Source organism: Myotis brandtii, unplaced genomic scaffold (genome assembly GCF_000412655.1).
Source record: "Myotis brandtii unplaced genomic scaffold, ASM41265v1 scaffold606, whole genome shotgun sequence".
Taxonomy (NCBI): Eukaryota; Metazoa; Chordata; class Mammalia; order Chiroptera; family Vespertilionidae; genus Myotis; species Myotis brandtii.
Window position 1 is genome coordinate 791893 of NW_005370297.1, and position 6000 is coordinate 797892.

Sequence of the window (6000 nt, forward strand, 5' to 3'; positions counted from 1 at the left end):
TCATCCCACAGAGATGTTTAACACTCTTTAGAATTTTCACTTGAAAGGTAGGTACAGGATGGCTGTTAGGTCTCATTTGCGTTCCTGAAAACTACAAAAAAAAATGCTTTCATGTACAAAGAAACCTTGGGAATACCAGTTCTCTGTGGTCACACTTTTAAATCTGTGATTCCGGATAGGCTTTCTATACACATGGTTAAAAAAAAAAAGTTTCTGAAGTTTAGTACATCAAAGTCTTGTCTTGACCCTTTTAAACCTCGTAATGTTAGCAGCGATACTAATAGCCAATAGAAGACTGGCATTCAGACCACTAGAAAACACTCCCTTGCCAATAATTCAAAAATCCTTTATTTCAGGATTTAGGAGCTAGGTCCTGCTGAGAGTCAATTGCTGGATAGCTTCCAAAATTAGCTTTTCAGTCTTAGTTATCTTTGACTTTTCATCCCTTAGTCTTCACTCCAGGATTTCCTCCATTATGAAAGCAAGGCTTTTAACACCCCAACATGAAGTCATTGAATTCCTTACTTTTTCTTATTAGTTAGCTAAATAGACTTAAAATGCCAGTATTTAACCTCTGCCTTAAACTACATTGCAGAGCACTACAGCTCCTTGTACGGGGGTATAGAAGGTGACCAAGCAATGCCACCTTACTCTGCACCTCAAAAGGAGGAGTCTATTTCCCCTCTGGATGGTCTTGCCACTTGCCTTGGGCATCAGAATAGGGCAGAAGCCATGTTGTGTGTGTTCTGACATGAGCCTCAAGAAACACAAGAAACCTCTGGATTGGGTTTAGCATGCTCTCTTCCACGTGCTGATCTTGGGTCCTCCTTCACCTCCACCATTTGAATAGGCCCAAGCTTGCCTGATGGTGGAAGAGAGACCATGGGGAACAGGGACGAGCCAGCCAGCTAAGCCATCTTAGATCAGTCATCCCCCAGAGGACCTGGCAGCTGACCACAGACCCATGAACAAGCCCACGAAGATCAGTGGAGTGTGGCCAACAACAGCAGAACCGCCTAGCTGAGCCCAGCCCAAACTGCCAACCCAGAGCACCAGGAGATAAATAAACGTATACTGGTTTAAGCTATTAATTTTCAGAATGGTTTGTATACAGCAAAGGCTAATAATATCAAGGGTTTAAATATTTATCTCATGCACTAAAAAATATTTTTGTAAATGTCTGTTTTCTTTATTACTTTAACCCACTTTAAATAGTCAGAAAACTTGGCTTCTTATGGCTGCATCTGAATTAATTTGGTCCAGGAATCAACTGGTAATTTCCTGATTTTTTAAGTAGTGTCTTGTCCTGTGATTTAACTTTCTGATTTCCTGTCATTAACTTTCTGATTTTTTAAGTAGTGTATTGTTCTATGATTTATGAAACAGTAAAGTGAAACTTTTAGTGCCTTTTTGTCCCTTCTTTCATTATAAATATTTTCTCCCACATGACACAGAGAGTGAACCTGTCCTAAAATGTCTTTGCCTATTGGCTAAAACCTCATGGCACGATGTTCCTTTCTGGTGATATAACTGAAGAAACGTACGTGTCTGAGATTTCAACTGATCCCACCAAGTGTACTGACAGGTAGTAGTTAGCATAATTTTATCTCCATAGATGCCATTTTCCTTAAGCGGTTTCTGCCCAGGGATAAAGCCCAGAGTTCAAATTAGGTTAATAACCTAAAAGCAGGGAAATTTTCACTCAAACTTTTTGAAGGAATGACATTTGGAGCAGCCCATCGGTGCTCCTCAGGCCAATTTCCAACAGCATGCTGGATGTGCCTGTCCTTGGATAGGAGCAAGTCGACCTGACTTGTTATGAGAACGTGTGACAAAGTGAGACAGCATGATGACAAAGTTAATACATGAATTAACAAGGTTGCTAAATACACAGCCAATATAAACTACCAGCTGTATTTTCCAAAACAATAAAAAATAAACATTGAAAATAATTAAAAAATCTACAAGTATAACCCAAACTGACAAGATTTCTATGCAGAAAACTAGTGCATAGCACTGGCCAGAGCACTTGCATAGTTCTACTCAGAGCATCTCCTCAGACAAGAGCAGTAACTTCACTACCCCGAGCAGTGACCTCACATAGAAAGGGCCTGCCAAGAGCAGAAACAGGCTGAGGAGGGGTCAGATGGCCCAGTCATGTTCGCACCCCAGGTCAAGACTGGCTGGGTGGACGTGGACAGTGGGTGGCACCCTCTGCCCGAGGTCTATCCTGAGCCCTGGAGGTGACTCTCACTTCCCCTGGGTGGAGGTCTGTGCAGACACAGGGCTGGGCCTGATCCGGGAGCAGAAGGTCCAGGGGCAGAAGCAGCAGTGACTAGGGCCAGGCTTGAGGACTCCTGACTGGCTGCCAGTCACTGTCATTGCAGCGCTCAACCAGGATCAATGAGGAGCAGCAGCTGGTGGAGGGAGACCCCTGCCCCATGTCCAGCATTGAGGGGCCGGTGAGCCACACCACTGAGGGCCAGGGCAGGCCTGAAGTGAGTGTGGCCACCTGGGCGTCTGGAGAGCCAGGGCCTGTGGGTGGACATAAAAGGACTCCTCCACCGAAGCCACCCAGGCCCAATAAGCCTCCAACCTCTGAGGCTGCCAGGTAAGGCCACGGTCAGCAAAATGTCTCTTGTCTGCCCAGAGCTGTCCCCCGCCCCTGAGCAGAGAAAATAGGTCTTGGAAGTGGGGACTCACCAGGCTCTCCCTGGAGGAAGAGAGAGAAGTCCTGATAATGGGGAGAGCAGACGAGAGGGGAGAGGGGGACACTTTTGGGGATGTCTGTCTTCTAACCCATTTTAAGATAAGCCACAGACGCTGAGAAAGTGTTTTCAAACAGAGACCTGAGAAAGAACTGGTATCCAAATATATATAAAACCCTCCTAATCCTCACCAGTAAGGAAACAAGCAAAGCAACCCAATTAAAAGATGGGCATAAGCTCTGGACAGACACCTCACCGCAGAAGAAACACAGATGGCAGGAGATGCCTGATGGTGGCGGAGTAGATGGAAGTGAAATGCAAATGAAAACTTACTTACAGAAAAATCAACAGGAATAACCAAATGGGGACTAGCTGAACAGAAGTCTCATAACCAGGGATTACAGAAGAAGCCATCTCCAGACTGGTAGGAAGGACAGAGATGCCAGAAGGGTTGGCCCTGCACCCTAGTGTGGTGGTAGAGATTCTACAGGGATATCTCAGCTGCAAAGGTACCTTTTGAAGAGTGAGGGGTCTGAACCCCAGCGTGGGCTCCCCATGCTGGTGCATCAGAAGCAGGCAGAGGTTCCCACATAACAGCTGGCTATGAAAATCAGTGGGGATTCTGTCCATCAGGGAGAGGCAAGGTCTGGTAGAAACCAGATGCCGTCTCAAAGGACCCGCACACAGATCTTGTTCGCGGGCACTCACCCGAGGCTCTGGAAGATGTACAGGGAGAAGGCTGGAGGGACCTCTCACACCACCCACTGATGCCACATTCCCCCTCCATAAAGCATCAGCCTGGGGGAATACACTAGCCCCACACTCCCGACTCCCTCTGACCCCACCTGCCAGGCTCCCGCCCTACAGAGGAGTCTTCTGACTGGTGCCAGCCTGGGTCCACAATGCAGACTTTCCTGGAAGGCTCCTGAGGTGGTCCAGGCAGACTCAGGGACGTCAGAGATGTATAGGAAGGGACTGAGTTTTGTGCCACGAGGGTGAGGACCATTTCTGCCTCGCATGCCTGACAAGCATCATTGTTCCAGGGCAGAGTCCTCCCCGGACAGGGGCAAATCTTAACCTGTTTTATCCTGATCAACTCTGCTGGCCTAGACCTGACAACTCAGAGTCCCCACCCCACTTCAAAGGTCCTCGGGACTCAGACAGGCGGTGGCTGGCCTGGGTGGACCCTGAGACTTTTGCTGAGTGGCCTAAGGCCCAGCACTTTGGCCAAGTTTGAATCTGTGAACACCACTCACGCTGACCAGGTGACTTCTGGAGAACCTACTTATGCAACTCGCATACTGCCAGACACAGTCCGTGACTGAGCCTAAATAACAGCTGGCCAGCAGATGCAGTCCTTGGGGTGCCCTGCGCCCTTTGCTATGGAGAACCTACTTATGCAACTCACATACTGCCAGACACATTCCGTGACTGAGCCTAAATAACAGCTGGCAAAGCAGATGCAGTCCTTGGGGTGCCCTGCGCCCTTTGCTGACCTGCCCCCAGGCTGGATACTGGTGGAAGCCAGCCTTGGTTTGCAGCTTGGCCCCTACCTCACCCACCCAGGCCCAGCAGAAGCAGCCAAAAACGATGGGTTGTTTTATAGACCCTAATAGGTAGCCCTGGTCCAGTCACAGGCAGCCGCTGACATTGACCTGCGCCAGAGTCCTCCCCCACAGGCCCCAGGAACAACATACCCAGTGGCAGCCTTCAGTCCATATCAGAACATGACTCAGTTAGCTCCATATCCAAAGGGACATCTTGGAAGGCACCAGATCCTGCCGGGCTGAATTCTGCTGTGTGATATCAGCCCCAACACAGCAGCTCGTACACTGTGGTCAGAGTCTATCCTCATAGTCAGCTAGTCTGAGGGTCAAACTCACTCATGAATGGAATTGACTCACCAACAGAAAAACAATCCAATTGAAAAGTGGTCATTTCTCCAAAGAGGACATATAAAAAGATGCTCAAAGTAACTAACCATCAGAGAAATGCAAATTAAAACCACAATGAGATATTGTCTCATACCTGTCAGAATGGCCATCATCAAAAAGTTAACAAATAAGGTTAGAGAGGATGCAGGAAAAAGGGAATCCTCATGCATTGTTGGTGGGAATTAAGATTGGTCCAGCCACTATGGAAAACAGTGTGGAGGTCCTCAAAAATTAAAAAAGGAACTGGCCCTGGCTAGTTTGGCTCAGTGATTACGGCATTGGCCTGAGAACCGAGGGGTCTCGGATTCCATTCCCAGGTAAGGGGCATGTACCTGGATTGCGGGTTCTTTCCCCAGCTCCCATACAGGCACATGTGGGAGGCAACCAATCGATGTCTCACATCAATATATCTCTCTCTCCCCCTCTCACTCTCTATATAAATCAATGGGGAAAAAAATATGCTCGGGTGAGGATTAACAACAACAAAAATGGGACTAACTTATGACCCAGTGAGTCCACTTCTGGGTATATATCCAAAGAAACCCAAAACACTAATTCAAAAAAATATATGCACCCCTATGTTCATTGCAGCATTATTCAAGCTATGGAAGCAACCCAACTGCCCATCAATAGTCGAGTGGATAAAAAAGTAGTGGCACATATATACAATAGAATATTATTCTGCCATAAAGAAGAATGAAATTTTACCATTTGCAATAGCATGAATGAACCTTGGGGGTATTATGCTAAGTGAAATCACTCAGTCAGGGAAAGACAAAAACCATATGATTTCACTTATATGTGGAACCTAAAGAACAAAATAAGCAAACAAACAAAATGGAAACTGACTCATAGATACAGAGAACAGACTTACTTTGCCAGAGTGGAAGAGGGATTGGAGGACCGGGTGAAAGAGGAGAAGAGATTAAGAAGTTCAAATTGGTAGTTAGAAAATTATCACAGGGTTATAATGTACAGTTTAGGGAATATTGTCAATAATATTATAATAATTATGTATGGTGTCAGGGGGGTACTGAAAATATCAGGGGGGGACACTTTGTAAAGTATATGATTGTCTAACGGCTATGCTGTACATCTCAAAATAATCTATCTACACTAATAAAAGAGAAACATGGTAATTGGCGTACGACCACTACCCTTTTCATTGGCTAATCAGTGAGTATATGCAAATTAACTGTCAGCCAAGATGGCGGCCGGCAGCCAGGCACTGAAGCGAGCAGGGAGGCTTGCTTGCTGCAGACTCCAACGTTCCCCGCCACACTTGCCGGCCTCTCATCTGCAACTCTAAGCAACTATATACTATGTTGCAAATAAGAAGCTAAACAAAACCCCAGAAA

General features: G+C 46.5%; 1 protein-coding gene across 19 annotated transcripts in view; it reads right to left on the reverse strand.

Annotated features, from left to right (window-relative positions):
• The window catches only part of PTPRD (protein tyrosine phosphatase, receptor type, D), an 865179-nt gene that overhangs the window by 441256 nt on the left and 417923 nt on the right, over nt 1-6000 (reverse strand). Inside the window, exon 1 of one of the 19 annotated variants that reach the window (XM_014550611.1) lies at nt 4406-4425. The exons of the other annotated variants lie outside the window; for them this stretch is intronic. The gene's annotated coding sequence lies outside the window, so the exon portion shown is untranslated. Of the gene's footprint in view, nt 1-4405; nt 4426-6000 lie in introns of those variants that run through there. 19 annotated transcript variants of the gene reach the window in all.